This window comes from Cottoperca gobio, unplaced genomic scaffold (assembly GCF_900634415.1).
Source record: "Cottoperca gobio unplaced genomic scaffold, fCotGob3.1 fCotGob3_286arrow_ctg1, whole genome shotgun sequence".
NCBI lineage: Eukaryota > Metazoa > Chordata > Actinopteri > Perciformes > Bovichtidae > Cottoperca > Cottoperca gobio.
In genome coordinates this window covers 182,781-205,360 of record NW_021166896.1, presented here as the reverse complement: position 1 = coordinate 205,360, position 22,580 = coordinate 182,781, and positions in this window count along the sequence as shown.

Genomic DNA, 22,580 nt, shown 5'->3' with positions numbered 1-22,580 from the left:
AGATTAAGCCTAAAAACATGGCTTTTTAAATATTTTTTTAATACACAGTTGTTGGAATGGGTCCTACTAGGCTGTATGAAAATATTGAGAACTATATTCCAGAATAAGAGACAATTTTGGACTAAAGACAAAAAATGTTTTTTTTGAAATAAAAGATACTGTGCCAAGATGGCAATGATTAATTATCAAAATTGAGATTTACTATTGGTTAAACTATCCCATAGTTTGTGGATAATAAATATTAAAAGGCTTTAATATTTAGGTTATAAAGTTGGTGAATGTAGGATAAAAATATTGAAGAAGTTCTCCATCAAGTGAATAGGTTTCATTGAATCTGTCAAAGATCAAATTAAGTTTAGGTCAGAGGTCAGTGGCTAGGTTTAGAATAAGAGTTATGGTAGGGTTAGAGGGTTAGGGTTAGGGTTAGGGGGGTTAGGGTTAGGGGTTAGGGTTAGGGTTAGGATTAACAAGGTTGAATCCTGTCGCCGGGTTAGGGTTAGGTTTGGGGTAGGGTTGTGGTTTAAGGGATACGGGGATGTGTTTTGTTTGCACTGGCCAACAGATCTGTGGATGGGTGTTGCAAATGTATGAGAATGTAAGGTGAATACTTACCAGGGGGGGATCATGGGCACCAAGCAGAGTACTTAAGTTATGTACTATGTGTTAGCATTTAGAGTCTACAATTGGAGATGTGTGCACCAAGATTCAAAAATGAGTTTAGCTGTGTTTGAGGTCCAAGTGATGTTATCAGTTTCAGTAAAAAATGTGTCTGCTGGAATTAATGGAAGGATGTTGTGGTGTTCGGACAATGTGTTGTTTATGACTGTAAGGTTATGTTGTTGTGTTTGAGTGAGGTGCGGTGAAGATTGAAGCAGAGGGAAGTGTGTGGAGGCATGGGGGAAGGCAATGGCAGCATGTCTGAAGAGTGACTTGAGCTGTTTTGTAGTCGTCTGCTTGGGGTCCTGATCCCGATTGTTGATCCCGATGGAGAAAACAACAATCTTGACAGTCAAATTGGGCTTAAATTTCTTTATTATTTCAAGCAGATGGTATACTTTAGCCCCTGGGTAGCCGTCAAGCTGGATATGAGGGTTGTTGTGAGGGGGGATTCTGGAGATGTTGGAATCCCCCAGTATCAGGACTGGCTTGTCGGCTTTGATGGTCCAGTCCTGTACTCTCCGGTGTGGTCTGGCGACGTGGCAGGTGGGCGTGAATGGGGATGGAAGGGAAGGAGTGAATGGTGCCTGAAAAAAAGGATGGTTAGGAAGGGGGGGAGGGGGAGGAGGGGGAGAAGGAAAGAGAAGAGGAGAGGGAGGGAGAAGGGGGGTAGGTGGGTAGGGAGTCCTGGGGAGGCTCGAGTCCAGAGCTGCAGGTGTGCTGGTCTCCAGAGGGGGCCCGCCAAGCAGCACGGCCCCGTCGGACTGGACACAGGAGGGTTCAGTGAGGTTTGCGGTGCAGGCTGTTTGACCTTCCGGATCCTTGTCATCATATACCCTCCTGTGGTTGTGTGGTATGCAGTCCGACGGAGTATGCCGACCCGCAGAGCCCGAACAGGAACCAGCAACACCTGCAGGGGAAAGGCAGAGGGGGGGAGAAAAAAAATTAAAGAAAGTGGTAGGGGGTGTGTGGACTCGAGCCTCCAACCACCTGTGTCGTGTACCACCCGGTGACTTGAAAGAATTGCGTGTGGTGAGGGTGTCGTCTGCCCATTTAAGACGAGTGGCGGGGGAGATGATGTGGCTAGGTTCAGTGCTCAGGGTTGCTGTGAATTCAGAGGAGAGGTAAGAGGAGGGATAGTGGGGGGTGTGGTAGCCGGAGTGGTCAGGGTCTGGGGAAATGCCAGGAGGGGAGTGATGGTTGGGGTCAGGAGAGGGGTAGTGGTGAAGGGTTAGGATATTATAAATCGATAACACCCCCCGCTTCGTCCAACGACTGGGCGGTTTGAATAGGGAGTTAAAGGCAATGCACTGGCCGACGCAAGTTAATCTGCAGCCCGTGTTCCAATATCCTATGCCTGTTAGTTCCTGTCATATAGTTAGTATTCCATCTGGGATTACTCTGTGACATTACTCTTCTCTTTAATTACTTATCGTTGTTATTTAGGTCTTAAGTTGTAAAGGATGGTGCTATATTCAATTTGATTACCAGTCCGTACCTCATAGGTAGACACTAAACAACAGAGAAAACTCTTTGTAGCAGCCAAGCTGACCACAGTACGTGCTCACCAAAAGGGATAGGATATGGTTACGTCATTTGATTTTTGAGTCATGAAGTTTGTCCTGAATGGGCTTTGAATAGTGACATCGAATATTTATTAGCGTTTTGATGTTCGGTTACCCGTCAGTACCCACAAAGTTAAACACCTGCAGCAGAGTTATCTTCGCGGCAGCCAAGCTGACCACGGCAGGTGCTTCCGTAGGTTCAAAGACCAGGTCATACCGTTGAGTTATTTGTCATATACGGGTTAGGGTTAGGGTTAGGGTTAGGGTTAGGGTGTTAGGGTTAGGGTTAGGGTTAGAGGGTTAGGGTTAGGGTTAGGGTTAGGGGTTAGGGTTAGGGTTAGGTGTGGGTTGGGGTTAGTGCTAAGGGGTCAGGGTTGTGATTGGTTTGCACTGGCCAACAGATCTGTGGATGGGTGTTGTATATGTATGCTATGTGTACTCGGGTGATCTTGGGTCCAGGGGGGATCAGGGCCCCAGGCAGGCGACAATTATGTATTTAATCCTAACTCTACTAGCCAGGATTGGAAAATGTGTTGTGCAGTTATAGGGGTCCAATGGATATTGTCTGTTGTGGTAGGGTTAGGGTTAGGGTTAGGGTTAGGGTTAGGTAGGGGTGTGGTTGGATCCCGCCGCTTAAAAAGACAGCAGGATCAAGTGCACTGGCCATCCTCATCCTTCGTCATGGCAGGTTCACCCCTCCGGGCCCCCGCGATGCACAACAACGACATAGGAATTCATGAAGTCGCTGTTGCTTTCTTGTTATTTGTATTAAAAATGATCTCTGTTCATATATTCCCTGTATTGGGTTAAATTATTAGGCCCTGGCCTCGACTAATTGCCATCTGTAGAGTGCTATGTGTATCGCTAATGAGGTAAGTATTAAAATGTTCTTTGTTCTTCCCATCAGGTAAGTATCTCTCGTAAAAATCTGTACATGTCACACACTAAAATAAATTGATCGATTGATCTTTGAACAAGTAGGAATGCCCGCAACGTTTCGGTCTATTTTGACCTTCATCAGGCGGACTTGTTCGGTAGACTCCGTATTTTCGGATGTCTGTGGAGTACTGCTCGAGGATTTCGAGTCTTACGTCTCATGGCAGCTGCTATGTTAAGCTCTGTTTGGCTGAGCAGCTGCGTGTGGACTGAGACAGAGAGAAGAGCTGCTCCACTTATATAGCCTGTGACTCCTCCCACCATAGTATATTCCTCTCTCATGCATACAGTTGGGCATTGAGTAGAAGCTGGGTATTGGGTTTAAATAGGGGTCACAATTGGGTTATGTTTAGGGCCAGGTCAAAGGTCAGGGCTAGATTGGAATCAAGAGCATCATAAAAACAAAGAAAGTGAAGCATCACAAGGGCACGGAAGAAGCAAAACCCACCACTAATAAAGGACTCGGGGCACGGGCTGGGTTAGGTAGGGGTGTGGTTGGATCCCGCCGCTTAAAAAGACAGCAGGATCAAGTGCACTGGCCATCCTCATCCTTCGTCATGGCAGGTTCACCCCTCCGGGCCCCCGCGATGCACAACAACGACATAGGAATTCATGAAGTCGCTGTTGCTTTCTTGTTATTTGTATTAAAAATGATCTCTGTTCATATATTCCCTGTATTGGGTTAAATTATTAGGCCCTGGACGGATTCGTCATAAAGTGCACTATTGGGGTTAAATTGTCCAGTGAGGTAGTATACGCTAATGAGGAAAATAAACCTGCCAGAGATTAGGGGTTAGGGTTAGGGTTACGGGTAGGGTTAGGAGTGAGAAAGGTTGAATCCTGTCGCCGGGAACCGGCGGCAGGATTAAATGCACTGTCCATCATTGTCCGTTCCCTACTGAGGCAGGCATACCTCCCAATAAGGCCCCCGGGATGCACCGTGTCGTAGCGAGAGATCCTAAGTCTCTCAACTCTCCGTGTCTGGGCGACACTAAAACTCATCCAACTGGTCTGACAAAGCGTCAGAGTCCGAGTCAGACAGGTCTATCGGTCTGTGGTGTACCGTGACTCTGTACTGCTTTGGCATCAGCTGTCGAAGTTGGTCCAAGCTTAATTTAGTTTGGACCGCTGTAGTTAGGCTCCGTGTACCAATAGGAGACCGAGGAGATGACCTGTACAGAGAGTCTCTAATATTCTCTACTGTAAGGTCCATGAAGGGGTCAGTTCCCATAACTAGACCTGAACTGACAACAGTTGGAGGGGGAGAAGTTGGAAGAGGACGAGCAGGAGGCCGAGGCATCAAGGCATAGCTCCGTGTTGTCCTCTGCTGCTTTGGAGCTGCCTCCTGTGAGTGCCCCTGGGTCGCTGTGGCGACCGTCCAAGTCTCTCTAGGTGGTGTTGAGAGGACAGGGGGCTGTGAGAGGGGCCGATTATGTGTGGCCATGTTCTGTTTTGGGGCATGTATCTGTGTCCCAGTCGCTGTTGCGACCGTCCCAGTCTCTCTAATTAGGTGTTGAGAGGACAGGGGGCTGTGAGAGGGCCGATTGTATGTGGTTAAGGCCATGTTCTGCACTGGAGCATGCACCTGTGCCACAGCGATAACATCAGAAGGACCCACAGCCGTGGGTCCTACGCCGTGCTCTGAGCTGGCGGATGTGGTCGCTGGGTGGTCGGTGAGGTTTGCCGTCAGTAGAGCTTCCACTTGTTTCACTGTATCTGCCCTTAAACGCCGACCCAAGTTTCTCCTGGCCCAGGAAGTGGCCATATCAAATGGACCCTGCCAGTGGTGGGTGGACAACAATTGTAGTTTTTTGACCTCCGCTTCCATCACTTCCTTGTAGTGATCCCGTAGGATCAACATAGAGGTGAAGGCCCAATTTTTAGCATTGCCCTCAATGAGCATCTGTGTGTTGGGGCTGGGACCTGCCGGCTTAATGAAGTTAGACAGGTGGTTGCTCATTCTGGCTATGGTAGGAGGGAGGTCAGTGGATGACACATTGTGGAGGTGATGGATGGTCTTTATTAATAATGGATGCTGCGTACTTTAATAAGAAAGTCAGGATCCTCTGATCGTTTTTTCTCCTGAGTTCGTGTTGACTCGGTAGTTCGGGGGATATCAGTGCGTTGTTTGTATTTGTTGTTGTGGACAGGTCTGTAGTGTTTGGTACCGTTATTGTAGTACTTTTCATTTTGGTATCCGTTAGGATACCTTGTATCAAAAAATTGGGGCTTATAGCCTGGCTCTTTAGTAGGGCGTTGGGGGTAGTTTTCCCTTTGAGTTCCACGTACGGCACGTGTGACCGACGCGTAGGAACGTTGATGGCCGTTAGAATGTTAGACCGTTGGAGTGATGGCGGCCATCTGGATGGTGATGACGGCTATAGGAGTTCATGTTCTGTGGTGTCGCATGACCACGATTGTGTGTTACGGCCACGACGGTAATCCACCACAGTCCAATCACTCTCATCGTGACGCCACTCCATAATTGGTGATTGAGCAAAAAGGTAGGTAAAAAGGTAAGTGTGGTAAGTATGGTAGGTATTAAAATTGTTTTTTATGTATAATACTTTTTGTTTTTGTTTTTAAATTTCAATGTTTATGTGTGGAGCAAAAAGGTAAGTATGGTAAGTATGGTAAGTATTAAATTATTTTTTTGTAATATTTATTGTTTTGTTTTTTTAATTATCAATGTTTATGTGTATAACAAGCTTTAACGACGTTTCGGTCCTAATTGGACCTTCTTCAGGTAAGCTTGTATCAAGAAATTGTAATAAAGGATTAATGTGTGTGCGTGTATTTCTCTTTGTCTGGTGAGAGAATGTGTGTGCGTGTATTTGGTGAGTGTGTGTGCGTGTATTTCTCTTGTTTTTTTCCTTCTGGTGAGAGAGAGAGAAGCTGTGTATGCAGCTCTGCCGTCTGTGAAGAGTGAGAGGCAGAGAGAAGGGCTCCTTCCCTTTTATAGAGAGCTGGCTCCTCCTCCCAGAGAAAAAAAAGGGCGGGAAAAAAAGGCGGGAAAGAGAAGTCTGGCTCCTCCTTCCAGCGAAAAAAAGGAAAAGAGAAGTCTGTTTTCTACAGATGATGTTAATTCCTCCCAAAATCAATAATGCAGGGTTTGAATTGGAAAAAGGGGCTGGAATTAGTGTGAGGGCCAAAATTGGGATTAGGGCTATATTGAAAATAAGGATTAGGGCTATATTGAAAATTAGGATTAGGCTATATTGAAAATTAGGATTAGGGCTATATTGAAAATTAGGATTAGCCACGGTTTGGGTTAGATGTCGGAAAAAAAAGGGGGGGGGGTTTTTTTAGGTGTAAAAAAGGAAAAATCCGTGTTCCTCGGATAAGTGTAATACCTCCCAAAATATGAATGCAGGGTTTGGATTGGAAAAAGGGCTGGAATTCGTGTGAGGGCCAAAGTTAGGATTAGGCTCGGATTAAAATTAAGTTTGGGGCCATGGTTTGGGTTAGATGGTTGGGTTTAGGATTCATGTTGGGGTTATGTTAGAAGGATTTAATTAAAATTAATTCCGACCTTCAATGATCCTAAACCGAAAAAAATTGTAATAAGTTAAATTAATAAGTTTAAATATGAAATTTGGAGAGGTTAGGTTTTCGGTTTCAGGTAAGTATTAAGTTAAGAAGGATTCAATTAATTCATAATTAATAATCAATTAAAATTGATAATCAATTAAAATCAATTTGGAACCTCAACTGTCATAAATAGACCTACTTGTGTTAGAATAGAATAAAATAAAATAGGAGAGCCTCCACAGTAACATCGCAAGGGCCAATGAGAAAATAAACCTGCCAGAGATCTAGGGACAAGAGGCACGGGCGGGTTAGGAGTGAGAAAGGTTGAATCCTGTCGCCGGGAACCGGCGGCAGGATTAAATGCACTGTCCATCATTGTCCGTTCCCTACTGAGGCAGGCATACCTCCCAATAAGGCCCCCGGGATGCACCGTGTCGTAGCGAGAGATCCTAAGTCTCTCAACTCTCCGTGTCTGGGCGACACTAAAACTCATCCAACTGGTCTGACAAAGCGTCAGAGTCCGAGTCAGACAGGTCTATCGGTCTGTGGTGTACCGTGACTCTGTACTGCTTTGGCATCAGCTGTCGAAGTTGGTCCAAGCTTAATTTAGTTTGGACCGCTGTAAGTTAGGCTCCGTGTACCAATAGGAGACCGAGGAGATGACCTGTACAGAGAGTCTCTAATATTCTCTACTGTAAGGTCCTTGAAGGGGTCAGTTCCCATAATTAGACCAGAACTGACAACAGTTGGAGGGGGAGAAGCTAGAAGAGGACGAGCAGGAGGCCGAGGCATCAAGGCATAACTCCGTGTTGTCCTCTGCTTCTTAGGGGCTGACTCCTGTGAGTGCCCCTGGGTCGCTGTGGTGACCGTCACAGTCTCTCTGAGGTGGTGTTGAGAGGACAGGGGGCTGTGAGAGGGGCCGATTATATGTGGCCATGTTCTGTGCTGGGACCTGAACATGTGCCACAGTCGCTGTTGCGACCGTCCCAGTTTCTCTAATTGGTGTTACAGGGGGACTGTGAGAGGGCCTGATTGTATCTGGTTAAGGCCATGTTATCCACTGCAGCATGCACCTGTGCCACAGCGATGACATCAGAAGGACCCACAGCCGTGGGTCCTACGCCGTGCCCTGAGCTGGCGGATGTGGTCGCTGGGTGGTCGGTGAGGCTTGCCGTCAGTAGAGCTTCCACTTGTTTCACTGTATCCTGCCCGTAAACGCCGACCCAAGTTTCTCCTGGCCCAGGAAGTGGCCATATCAATGGACCCTGCCAGTGGTGGGTGGACAACAATTGTAGTTTTTTGACCTCCGCTTCCATCACTTCCTTGTAGTGATCCCGTAGGATCAACATAGAGGTGAAGGCCCAATTTTTAGCATTGCCCTCAATGAGCATCTGTGTGTTGGGGCTGGGACCTGCCGGCTTAATGAAGGTTAGACAGGTGGTTGCTCATTCTGGCTATGGTAGGAGGGAGGTCAGTGGATGACACATTGTGGAGGTGATGGATGGTCTTTATTAATAGATGGATGCTGCGTACTTTAATAAGAAAGTCAGGATCCTCTGATCGTTTTTTCTCCTGAGTTCGTGTTGACTCGGTAGTTCGGGGGATATCAGTGCGTTGTTTGTATTTGTTGTTGTGGACAGGTCTGTAGTGTTTGGTACCGTTATTGTAGTACTTTTCATTTTGGTATCCGTTAGGATACCTTGTTATCAAAAAATTGGGGCTTATAGCCTGGCTCTGTAATAGGGCGTTGGGGGTAGTTTTCCCTTTGAGTTCCACGTACGGCACGTGTGACCGACGCATAGGAACGTTGATGGCCGTTAGAACGTAGACCGTTGGAGTGTTGGCGGCCATCTGGATGGTGATGATGACTATGAGAGTTCATGTTCTGTGGTGCCGCGTAACCACGATGTGTGTTACGGCCACGACGGTAATCCACCACAGTCCAATCACTCTCATCGTGACGCCACTCCATAATTGGTGATTGAGCAAAAAGGTAGGTAAAAAGGTAAGTGTGGTAAGTATGGTAGGTATTAAAATTGTTTTTATGTAATACTTTTTGTTTTTGTTTTTTAAATTTCAATGTTTATGTGTAGCAAAAGGTAGGTAAAAGGTAAGTATGGTAAGTATGGTAAGTATGTAAAGTATTTTTTTGTAATATTTATTGTTTTGTTTTTTTGAAATTTCAATGTTTATGTGTATAACAAGCTTTAACGACGTTTCGGTCCTAATTGGACCTTCTTCAGGTAAGCTTGTATCAAGAAATTGTAATAAAGGATTAATGTGTGTGCGTGTATTTCTCTTTGTCTGGTGAGAGAATGTGTGTGCGTGTATTTGGTGAGTGTGTGTGCGTGTATTTCTCTTGTTTTTTTCCTTCTGGTGAGAGAGAGAGAAGCTGTGTATGCAGCTCTGCCGTCTGTGAAGAGTGAGAGGCAGAGAGAAGGGCTCCTTCCCTTTTATAGAGAGCTGGCTCCTCCTCCCAGAGAAAAAAAAGGGCGGGAAAAAAAAGGCGGGAAAGAGAAGTCTGGCTCCTCCTTCCAGCGAAAAAAAGGAAAAGAGAAGTCTGTTTTCTACAGATGATGTTAATTCCTCCCAAAATCAATAATGCAGGGTTTGAATTGGAAAAAGGGGCTGGAATTAGTGTGAGGGCCAAAATTGGGATTAGGGCTATATTGAAAATAAGGATTAGGGCTATATTGAAAATTAGGATTAGGCTATATTGAAAATTAGGATTAGGGCTATATTGAAAATTAGGATTAGCCACGGTTTGGGTTAGATGTCGGAAAAAAAAGGGGGGGGGGTTTTTTAGGTGTAAAAAAGGAAAAATCCGTGTTCCTCGGATAAGTGTAATACCTCCCAAAATATGAATGCAGGGTTTGGATTGGAAAAAGGGCTGGAATTCGTGTGAGGGCCAAAGTTAGGATTAGGCTCGGATTAAAATTAAGTTTGGGGCCATGGTTTGGGTTAGATGGTTGGGTTTAGGATTCATGTTGGGGTTATGTTAGAAGGATTTAATTAAAATTAATTCCGACCTTCAATGATCCTAAACCGAAAAAATTGTAATAAGTTAAATTAATAAGTTTAAATATGAAATTTGGAGAGGTTAGGTTTTCGGTTTCAGGTAAGTATTAAGTTAAGAAGGATTCAATTAATTCATAATTAATAATCAATTAAAATTGATAATCAATTAAAATCAATTTGGAACCTCAACTGTCATAAATAGACCTACTTGTGTTAGAATAAAATAAAATAAAATAGGAGAGCCTCCACAGTAACATCGCAAGGGCCAATGAGAAAATAAACCTGCCAGAGATCTAGGGACAAGAGGCACGGGCGGGTTAGGAGTGAGAAAGGTTGAATCCTGTCGCCGGGAACCGGCGGCAGGATTAAATGCACTGTCCATCATTGTCCGTTCCCTACTGAGGCAGGCATACCTCCCAATAAGGCCCCCGGGATGCACCGTGTCGTAGCGAGAGATCCTAAGTCTCTCAACTCTCCGTGTCTGGGCGACACTAAAACTCATCCAACTGGTCTGACAAAGCGTCAGAGTCCGAGTCAGACAGGTCTATCGGTCTGTGGTGTACCGTGACTCTGTACTGCTTTGGCATCAGCTGTCGAAGTTGGTCCAAGCTTAATTTAGTTTGGACCGCTGTAGTTAGGCTCCGTGTACCAATAGGAGACCGAGGAGATGGCCTGTACAGAGAGTCTCTAATATTCTCTACTGTAAGGTCCATGAAGGGGTCAGTTCCCATAACTAGACCTGAACTGACAACAGTTGGAGGGGGAGAAGTTGGAAGAGGACGAGCAGGAGGCCGAGGCATCAAGGCATAGCTCCGTGCTTGTCCTCTGCTGCTTTGGAGCTGCCTCCTGTGAGTGCCCCTGGGTCGCTGTGGCGACCGTCCAAGTCTCTCTAGGTGGTGTTGAGAGGACAGGGGGCTGTGAGAGGGGCTGATTATGTGTGGCCATGTTCTGTTTTGGGGCATGTATCTGTGTCCCAGTCGCTGTTGCGACCGTCACAGTCTCTCTGATAGGTGTTGAGAGGACAGGGGGCTGTGAGAGGGTCCGATTGTATGTTGTTAAGGCCATGTTCTGCACTGGAGCATGCACCTGTGCCACAGCGATAACATCAGAAGGACCCACAGCCGTGGGTCCTACGCCGTGCTCTGAGCTGGCGGATGTGGTCGCTGGGTGGTCGGTGAGGTTTGCCGTCAGTAGAGCTTCCACTTGTTTCACTGTCTCCGCCCGTAAACGCCGACCCAAGTTTCTCCTGGCCCAGGAAGTGGCCATATCTAATGGACCCTGCCAGTGGTGGGTGGACAACAATTGTAATTTGTTGACCTCCGCTTCCATCACTTCCTTGTAGTGATCCCGTAGGATCAACATAGAGGTGAAGGCCCAATTTTTAGCATTGCCCTCAATTAGCATCTGTGTGTTGGGGCTGGGACCTGCCGGCTTAATGAAGGTAGACAGGTGGTTGCTCATTCTCGGCTATGGTAGGAGGGAGGATCAGTAGGACTGACACATTGTGGAGGTGATGGATAGGTCTTTATTATCAGATGGATGCTGCGTACTTTAATAAGAAAGTCAGGATCCTCTGATCGCATCTTTCTCCTGAGTTCGTGTCTGACTCGGTAGTTCGGGGGATATTAGTGCGTGGTTTGTATTTGTTGTACTGGACAGGTCTGTAGTGTTTGGTACCGTATTGTTAGTACTTTGCATTTTGGTATCCGTTAGGATACCTTGTATCAAAAAATTGGGGCTTATAGCCTGGCTCTTTAGTAGGGCGTTGGGGGTAGTTTTCCCTTTGAGTTCCACGTACGGCACGTGTGACCGACGCGTAGGAACGTTGATGGCCGTTAGAATGTTAGACCGTTGGAGTGATGGCGGCCATCTGGATGGTGATGACGGCTATAGGAGTTCATGTTCTGTGGTGTCCGCATGAACCACGATTGTGTGTTACGGCCACGACGGTAATCCACCACAGTCCAATCACTCTCATCGTGACGCCACTCCATAATTGGTGATTGAGCAAAAAGGTAGGTAAAAAGGTAAGTGTGGTAAGTATGGTAGGTATTAAAATTGTTTTTTATGTATAATACTTTTTGTTTTTGTTTTTTAAATTTCAATGTTTATGTGTGGAGCAAAAAGGTAAGTATGGTAAGTATGGTAAGTATGTAAATTATTTTTTTGTAATATTTATTGTTTTGTTTTTTTAATTATCAATGTTTATGTGTATAACAAGCTTTAAACGACGTTTCGGTCCTAATTGGACCTTCTTCAGGTAAGCTTGTATCAAGAAATTGTAATAAAGGATTAATGTGTGTGCGTGTATTTCTCTTTGTCTGGTGAGAGAATGTGTGTGCGTGTATTTGGTGAGTGTGTGTGCGTGTATTTCTCTTGTTTTTTTCCTTCTGGTGAGAGAGAGAGAAGCTGTGTATGCAGCTCTGCCGTCTGTGAAGAGTGAGAGGCAGAGAGAAGGGCTCCTTCCCTTTTATAGAGAGCTGGCTCCTCCTCCCAGAGAAAAAAAAGGGCGGGAAAAAAAAGGCGGGAAAGAGAAGTCTGGCTCCTCCTTCCAGCGAAAAAAAGGAAAAGAGAAGTCTGTTTTCTACAGATGATGTTAATTCCTCCCAAAATCAATAATGCAGGGTTTGAATTGGAAAAAGGGGCTGGAATTAGTGTGAGGGCCAAAATTGGGATTAGGGCTATATTGAAAATAAGGATTAGGGCTATATTGAAAATTAGGATTAGGCTATATTGAAAATTAGGATTAGGGCTATATTGAAAATTAGGATTAGCCACGGTTTGGGTTAGATGTCGGAAAAAAAAAGGGGGGGGGGTTTTTTAGGTGTAAAAAAGGAAAAATCCGTGTTCCTCGGATAAGTGTAATACCTCCCAAAATATGAATGCAGGGTTTGGATTGGAAAAAGGGCTGGAATTCGTGTGAGGGCCAAAGTTAGGATTAGGCTCGGATTAAAATTAAGTTTGGGGCCATGGTTTGGGTTAGATGGTTGGGTTTAGGATTCATGTTGGGGTTATGTTAGAAGGATTTAATTAAAATTAATTCCGACCTTCAATGATCCTAAACCGAAAAAATTGTAATAAGTTAAATTAATAAGTTTAAATATGAAATTTGGAGAGGTTAGGTTTTCGGTTTCAGGTAAGTATTAAGTTAAGAAGGATTCAATTAATTCATAATTAATAATCAATTAAAATTGATAATCAATTAAAATCAATTTGGAACCTCAACTGTCATAAATAGACCTACTTGTGTTAGAATAAAATAAAATAAAATAGGAGAGCCTCCACAGTAACATCGCAAGGGCCAATGAGAAAATAAACCTGCCAGAGATCTAGGGACAAGAGGCACGGGCGGGTTAGGAGTGAGAAAGGTTGAATCCTGTCGCCGGGAACCGGCGGCAGGATTAAATGCACTGTCCATCATTGTCCGTTCCCTACTGAGGCAGGCATACCTCCCAATAAGGCCCCCGGGATGCACCGTGTCGTAGCGAGAGATCCTAAGTCTCTCAACTCTCCGTGTCTGGGCGACACTAAAACTCATCCAACTGGTCTGACAAAGCGTCAGAGTCCGAGTCAGACAGGTCTATCGGTCTGTGGTGTACCGTGACTCTGTACTGCTTTGGCATCAGCTGTCGAAGTTGGTCCAAGCTTAATTTAGTTTGGACCGCTGTAGTTAGGCTCCGTGTACCAATAGGAGACCGAGGAGATGACCTGTACAGAGAGTCTCTAATATTCTCTACTGTAAGGTCCATGAAGGGGTCAGTTCCCATAACTAGACCTGAACTGACAACAGTTGGAGGGGGAGAAGTTGGAAGAGGACGAGCAGGAGGCCGAGGTATCAAGGCATAGCTCCGTGCTGTCCTCTGCTGCTTTGGAGCTGCCTCCTGTGAGTGCCCCTGGGTCGCTGTGGCGACCGTCCAAGTCTCTCTAGGTGGTGTTAGAAGGACAGGGGGCTGTGAGAGGGGCTGATTATGTGTGGCCATGTTCTGTTTTGGGGCATGTATCTGTGTCCCAGTCGCTGTTGCGACCGTCACAGTCTCTCTGATAGGTGTTGAGAGGACAGGGGGCTGTGAAAGGGTCCGATTGTATGTTGTTAAGGCCATGTTCTGCACTGGAGCATGCACCTGTGCCACAGCGATAACATCAGAAGGACCCACAGCCGTGGGTCCTACGCCGTGCTCTGAGCTGGCGGATGTGGTCGCTGGGTGGTCGGTGAGGTTTGCCGTCAGTAGAGCTTCCACTTGTTTCACTGTCTCCGCCCGTAAACGCCGACCCAAGTTTCTCCTGGCCCAGGAAGTGGCCATATCTAATGGACCCTGCCAGTGGTGGGTGGACAACAATTTTAATTTGTTGACCTCCGCTTCCATCACTTCCTTGTAGTGATCCCGTAGGATCAACATAGAAGTGAAGGCCCAATTTTTAGCATTTCCCTCAATTAGCATCTGTGTGTTGGGGCTGGGACCTGCCGGCTTAATGAAGGTGGACAGGTGGTTGCTCATTCTCGCTATGGTAGGAGGGGGATCAGTAGACGACACATTGTGGAGGTGATGGATAGTTTTTATTATCAGGTGGATGCTGCGTACTTTAATTAAAAAGTCAGGATCCTCTGAACGCATCTTTCTCCTGAGTTCGTGTCTGCTCGGTGGTTCGGGGGATATTTGTCCGTGGTTTGTATTTGTTGTACTGGACAGTGCTGTGTTTGGTACTATTGTTGTACTTTTCATTTTGGTATCCGTTAGGATACCTTGTTTCAAAAAATTGGGGCTTATAGCCTGGCTCTGTAATAGGGCGTTGGGGGTAGTTTTCCCTTTGAGTTCCACGTACGGCACGTGTGACCGACGCATAGGTACGTTGATGGCCGTTAGAACGTAGACCGTTGGAGTGTTGGCGGCCATCTGGATGGTGATGATGACTATGAGAGTTCATGTTCTGTGGTGCCGCGTAACCACGATGTGTGTTACGGCCACGACGGTAATCCACCACAGTCCAATCACCCCCATCGTAACGTCGCTCCATGACCGGTAAATGAGCCGTGAACAAAAGGAGCCGTGGACTGGCTGTCCTGTGAGAGGTAAGTAAAAGGTATAAGGTAAGTGTAAAGGTAAGTAAGGTAAGTATTGTAATATTCTATTTTTGTAATTATGTTTTTTTTAGAATTTTTGAAAATTGTTTTTGTTTTTTTTAAGAAGAATTATTTTTAATTTCAATGTTTATGTGTGGAACAAGCTTAAACGACGTTTCGGTCCTAATTGGACCTTCTTCAGGTAAGCTTGTATCAAGAAATTGTAATAAAGGAATTAATGTGTGTGCGTGTATTTCTCTTTGTCTGGTGAGAGAATGTGTGTGCGTGTATTTGGTGAGTGTGTGTGCGTGTATTTCTCTTGTTTTTTTCCTTCTGGTGAGAGAGAGAGAAGCTGTGTATGCAGCTCTGCCGTCTGTGAAGAGTGAGAGGCAGAGAGAAGGGCTCCTTCCCTTTTATAGAGAGCTGGCTCCTCCTCCCAGAGAAAAAAAAGGGCGGGAAAAAAAAGGCGGGAAAGAGAAGTCTGGCTCCTCCTTCCAGCGAAAAAAAGGAAAAGAGAAGTCTGTTTTCTACAGATGATGTTAATTCCTCCCAAAATCAATAATGCAGGGTTTGAATTGGAAAAAGGGGCTGGAATTAGTGTGAGGGCCAAAATTGGGATTAGGGCTATATTGAAAATAAGGATTAGGGCTATATTGAAAATTAGGATTAGGCTATATTGAAAATTAGGATTAGGGCTATATTGAAAATTAGGATTAGCCACGGTTTGGGTTAGATGTCGGAAAAAAAAGGGGGGGGGGTTTTTTAGGTGTAAAAAAGGAAAAATCCGTGTTCCTCGGATAAGTGTAATACCTCCCAAAATATGAATGCAGGGTTTGGATTGGAAAAAGGGCTGGAATTCGTGTGAGGGCCAAAGTTAGGATTAGGCTCGGATTAAAATTAAGTTTGGGGCCATGGTTTGGGTTAGATGGTTGGGTTTAGGATTCATGTTGGGGTTATGTTAGAAGGATTTAATTAAAATTAATTCCGACCTTCAATGATCCTAAACCGAAAAAATTGTAATAAGTTAAATTAATAAGTTTAAATATGAAATTTGGAGAGGTTAGGTTTTCGGTTTCAGGTAAGTATTAAGTTAAGAAGGATTCAATTAATTCATAATTAATAATCAATTAAAATTGATAATCAATTAAAATCAATTTGGAACCTCAACTGTCATAAATAGACCTACTTGTGTTAGAATAAATAAAATAAAATAGGAGAGCCTCCACAGTAACATCGCAAGGGCCAATGAGAAAATAAACCTGCCAGAGATCTAGGGACAAGAGGCACGGGCGGGTTAGGAGTGAGAAAGGTTGAATCCTGTCGCCGGGAACCGGCGGCAGGATTAAATGCACTGTCCATCATTGTCCGTTCCCTACTGAGGCAGGCATACCTCCCAATAAGGCCCCCGGGATGCACCGTGTCGTAGCGAGAGATCCTAAGTCTCTCAACTCTCCGTGTCTGGGCGACACTAAAACTCATCCAACTGGTCTGACAAAGCGTCAGAGTCCGAGTCAGACAGGTCTATCGGTCTGTGGTGTACCGTGACTCTGTACTGCTTTGGCATCAGCTGTCGAAGTTGGTCCAAGCTTAATTTAGTTTGGACCGCTGTAAGTTAGGCTCCGTGTACCAATAGGAGACCGAGGAGATGGACCTGTACAGAGAGTCTCTAATATTCTCTACTGTAAGGTCCATGAAGGGGTCAGTTCCCATAACTAGACCTGAACTGACAACAGTTGGAGGGGGACACCAACCATCTGCCCCAACACAGCGCCGGATTAGGTAAGAGCCCAGTAAATCCAAGATTAAAATGTCTTTTAACAGGGGCCAGGCTGTGCATTCGAGTGGAGGTGGTGAGTATGCACGGCGCACACACAGAAACACCACACACAACACCACACACAACACAAACACCACACAACCACGCACACACATACCCAACACCAGAACACGTAGAAACACCACACATAGATTTACAGGTTCAGACACACAAGTATACCCCACACTCACCCATCCACCAGACTCACAAACCAGACACATTAGTAAGCAGTATTTTAAGCTAATTCAAGCAATCCACCACAAACAGGTCACGGATAGGGCTCTCACAACACAAACATTTCCACCGGGCATGATGAAGCAAGTCACCCGACTTACAGACTTCATCAAGCCCTCTACACCCACAGAACATACACGCACACAGGTACATACAAACACAATAAACTGGATGCACACAAACATGACCATCTTGCAACAACACTACCAGAACACCATTAACACACTCATACATACACCCCGTAACCCCATGGCACTTCAAATTGCCATGGGTTGGGCCAGGAAGAGATATGGCCCCAGGCTGACCGCAGACACTTCACACATTGTACATGACACACTCAACATGACTGCACCCCCCACCACCCGCCCCTCCCATCCCACCCCCCCGCACTACTGGTCAGTGGTACACCCCCCTTCCTCCCATCTCGGAGGAAGATTTCCCTCACCTCCCCAGCGCACAATCCCCCACCAGACTTTCCCTTTTTCTAGGTCCCCGAAGCACACCCCCTACCTGCACACCGGTCACTCCTATCCCTTCCCCAGCCCCTGACCCTGACCCCAACCTTACCCCTGACCTTCACCACTGCCCCTCTCCTGACTCCAACCACCCCCCTCCTAGCCCTGCCCCTCATCTTACCCCTGACCTTCACCACTACCCCTCTCCTGACCCCAACCATCACTCCCCTCCTGGCATTTCCCCAGACCCTGACCACTCCGGCTACCACACCCCCCCACTATCCCTCCTCTTACCTCTCCTCTGAATTCACAGCAACCCTGAGCACTGAACCTAGCCACATCATCTCCCCCGCCACTCGTCTTAAATGGGCAGACGACACCCTCACCACACGCAATTCTTTCAAGTCACCGGGTGGTACACGACACAGGTGGTTGGAGGCTCGAGTCCACACACCCCCTACCACTTTCTTTAATTTTTTTTCTCCCCCCCTCTGCCTTTCCCCTGCAGGTGTTGCTGGTTCCTGTTCGGGCTCTGCGGGTCGGCATACTCCGTCGGACTGCATACCACGCAACCACAGGAGGGTATATGATGACAAGGATCCGGAAGGTCAAACAGCCTGCACCGCAAACCTCACTGAACCCTCCTGTGTCCAGTCCGACGGGGCCGTGCTGCTTGGCGGGCCCCCTCTGGAGACCAGCACACCTGCAGCTCTGGACTCGAGCCTCCCCAGGACTCCCTACCCACCTACCCCCCTTCTCCCTCCCTCTCCTCTTCTCTTTCCTTCTCCCCCTCCTCCCCCTCCCCCCCTTCCTAACCATCCTTTTTTTCAGGCACCATTCACTCCTTCCCTTCCATCCCCATTCACGCCCACCTGCCACGTCGCCAGACCACACCGGAGAGTACAGGACTGGACCATCAAAGCCGACAAGCCAGTCCTGATACTGGGGGATTCCAACATCTCCAGAATCCCCCCTCACAACAACCCTCATATCCAGCTTGACGGCTACCCAGGGGCTAAAGTATACCATCTGCTTGAAATAATAAAGAAATTTAAGCCCAATTTGACTGTCAAGATTGTTGTTTTCTCCATCGGGATCAACAATCGGGATCAGGACCCCAAGCAGACGACTACAAAACAGCTCAAGTCACTCTTCAGACATGCTGCCATTGCCTTCCCCCATGCCTCCACACACTTCCCTCTGCTTCAATCTTCACCGCACCTCACTCAAACACAACAACATAACCTTACAGTCATAAACAACACATTGTCCGAACACCACAACATCCTTCCATTAATTCCAGCAGACACATTTTTTACTGAAACTGATAACATCACTTGGACCTCAAACACAGCTAAACTCATTTTTGAATCTTGGTGCACACATCTCCAATTGTAGACTCTAAATGCTAACACATAGTACATAACTTAAGTACTCTGCTTGGTGCCCAGAATCCCCCCCTGGTAAGTATTCACCTTACATTCTCATACATTTGCAACACCCATCCACAGATCTGTTGGCCAGTGCAAACAAAACACATCCCTGTATCCCTTAACCACAACCCTACCCCAAACCTAACCCCTAACCCTAACCCCCTAACCCTAACCCTAACCCTAAACCCTAACCCTAACCCTAACCCTCACTTGGACCTCAAACACAGCTAAACTCATTTTTGAATCTTGGTGCACACATCTCCAATTGTAGACTCTAAATGCTAACACATAGTACATAACTTAAGTACTCTGCTTGGTGCCCAGGATCCCCCCCTGGTAAGTATTCACCTTACATTCTCATACATTTGCAACACCCATCCACAGATCTGTTGGCCAGTGCAAACAAAACACATCCCTGTATCCCTTAACCACAACCCTACCCCAAACCTAACCCTAACCCAAACCGTGGCTAATCCTAATTTTCAATATAGCCCTAATCCTAATTTTCAATATAGCCTAATCCTAATTTTCAATATAGCCCTAATCCTTATTTTCAATATAGCCCTAATCCCAATTTTGGCCCTCACACTAATTCCAGCCCTTTTTCCAATTCAAACCCTGCATTATTGATTTTGGGAGGAATTAACATCATCTGTAGAAAACAGACTTCTCTTTTCCTTTTTTTCGCTGGAAGGAGGAGCCAGACTTCTCTTTCCCGCCCTTTTTTTTCCCGCCCTTTTTTTTCTCTGGGAGGAGGAGCCAGCTCTCTATAAAAGGGAAGGAGCCCTTCTCTCTGCCTCTCACTCTTCACAGACGGCAGAGCTGCATACACAGCTTCTCTCTCTCTCTCACCAGAAAGAAAAAAACAAGAGAAATACACGCACACACACACTCACCAAATACACGCACACACATTCTCTCACCAGACAAAGAGAAATACACGCACACACATTATTCCTTTATTACACTTTTTTGATACAAGCTTACCTGAAGAAGGTCCAATTAGGACCGAAACGTCGTTTGAAGCTTGTTCCACACATAAACATTGAAATTAAAAATAATTCTTCTAAAAAAAACAAAAACAATTTTCAAAAATTCTAAAAAAAACATAATTACAAAAATAGAATATTACAATACTTACCTTACTTACCTTTACACTTACCTTATATCTTTTACTTACCTCTCACAGGACAGCCAGTCCACGGCTCCTTTTGTTCACGGCTCATTTACCGGTCATGGAGCGGCGTTACAATGGGAGTGATTGGACTGTGGTGGATTACCGTCGTGGCCGTAATACACAACGCGGTCATGCGGCACCACAGTACAGGAACTCCCCTAGCCGTCATCAACATCCAGATGGCCACCAACATTCCAACGGGCAACGTTTTAACGGCCAGCAGCGTTCCTACGCATCGGTCACACGTGCCGGACGGCAAACTCAAAGGGAGAATTATCCCCAACGCCCTAGGAAAGAGCCAGGCTATAAGCCACAATTTTTTGAAACGAGGTATCCTAACGGATACCTTAATAAACAAAACAACAACACTTACCAACAGAGACAACAAATCAAATACAAACAACAAAGACACATTCCCCAAACATCCGATACAACACGGAATAATGAAAAACAGTCGGAGGATCCGGACTTTCTCGTGAAAGTACGGAGCATATATGGCATTATCAGGACCATCCACCACCTCCAAAATGTGTCATCCAAGGACCCCCCACCTACCATATCCAGGATGACTGACCACTTGTCTGCCTTCATCAAGCCAGCAGCCCCCAACCCCAAAACGCAGACCCTTATTGAGGGAAATGCAAAAAATTGGGCCTACACCTCCATGTTGATCCTTCAGGATCACTACAGGGAAGTGATGGAAGCGGAGGTCAAAAAATTAAAATTGTTGTCCACCCACCACTGGCAGGCTCCATTAGATAGGGCTTCTTCCTGGGCCAGGAGAAACTTGGGTCGCCGTTTACGGGCAGATACAGTGACACAAGTGGAAGCTCTACTGACGGCAAGCCTCACCGACCACCCAGCGACCACATCCGCCAGCTCAGGGCACGGCGTAGGACCCACGGCTGTGGGTCCTTCTGATGTCATCGCTGTGGCACAGGTGCATGCTGCAGTGGATAACATGGCCTTAACCAGATACAATCAGGCCCTCTCACAGTCCCCTGTAACACCAATTAGAGAAACTGGGACGGTCGCAACAGCGACTGTGGCACATGTTCAGGTCCCAGTACAGAACATGGCCACATATAATCGGCCCCTCTCACAGCCCCCTGTCCTCTCAACACCACTCAGAGAGACTGTGACGGTCACCACAGCGACCCAGGGGCACTCACAGGAGTCAGCCCCTAAGAAGCAGAGGACAACACGGAGTTATGCCTTGATGCCTCGGCCTCCTGCTCGTCCTCTTCTAGCTTCTCCCCCTCCAACTGTTGTCAGTTCTGGTCTAATTATGGGAACTGACCCCTTCAAGGACCTTACAGTAGAGAATATTAGAGACTCTCTGTACAGGTCATCTCCTCGGTCTCCGATTGGAACACGTAGCTTAACTACAGCGGTCCAAACTAAATTAAGCTTGGACCAACTTCGACAGCTGATGCCAAAGCAGTACAGAGTCACGGTACACCACAGACCGATAGACCTGTCTGACTCGGACTCTGACGCTTTGTCAGACCAGTTGGATGAGTTTTAGTGTCGCCCAGACACGGAGAGTTGAGAGACTTAGGATCTCTCGCTACGACACGGTGCATCCCGGGGGCCTTATTGGGAGGTATGCCTGCCTCAGTAGGGAACGGACAATGATGGACAGTGCATTTAATCCTGCCGCCGGTTCCCGGCGACAGGATTCAACCTTTCTCACTCCTAACCCTAACCCTTAACCCTAACCCTAACCCTAACCCTACGTTGGAACAGACTGCATCTCTGTTTACGGCTAGTCTTACTGATCACCCAGCAGCCACATCCGCCCAGTCAATCGGAGTACCCACGGCCGGGGATTCTTCTGCTGACATCACAGTGACACAGGTTCATGCCCAGTGCAGAACATGGCCTTATCCACACATAATCGGGCCCTCTCACAGCCCCCTGTCCCCCTAACACCACCTAGAGAGACTAGGCCACCACAAAGAAGCAGAGGACCACACTGACCTATGCCTTGACACCTCGGCCTCCTGCTCGTCCTCTTCCAGCTTCTCCCCCTCCAACTGTAGTCAATTCAGGTCTATTTACGGGAACTGACCCCCTCATGGACTTTACAGTAGAGGATATAAGAGATTCTCTGAATATGTCCTCTCTTCCTCGGTCTCCAATTTGGACACAGAGCTTAACAACAGCGGTCCAGAGTAAATTAAGCTTGGGCCAACATCAGTGGCTGAAACCGAAGTACAATACAGTCACGGTACACCATAGACCGATAGACCTATCTGACTCAGACTCTGATACTTTATCAGACAAATTGGAGGAGTTAGTGTCGCCCAGACACAGAGAGTTGAGAGACTTATGATCTCTCGCTTCAACACGGTGCATCCCGGAGGCCTTATTGGGAAATAGACCTGCCTCAGTAGGGAACGGACAATGATGGACAGTGCATTTAATCCTGCTGCCGGTTCCCGGCGACAGGATTCAACCTTTTTACTCCTAACCCTAACTCAGAAGAGAGGAATGGTTTCATGTAATTTGCGAATATGAAGAACAGGTTAACTTTGTTGAAACACCAACTTGCCCTAGATTTCTTGTTAGCTAAATCCGGGGGGTTGTGTGTGACTTTAAATTTGACTGATGGTTCCTGCATGACACTGATTCCTGATAGTTCAGATAATTTAACTGATGTCATTACAGCTTTGGACTATTTTAAATCTGCTCTA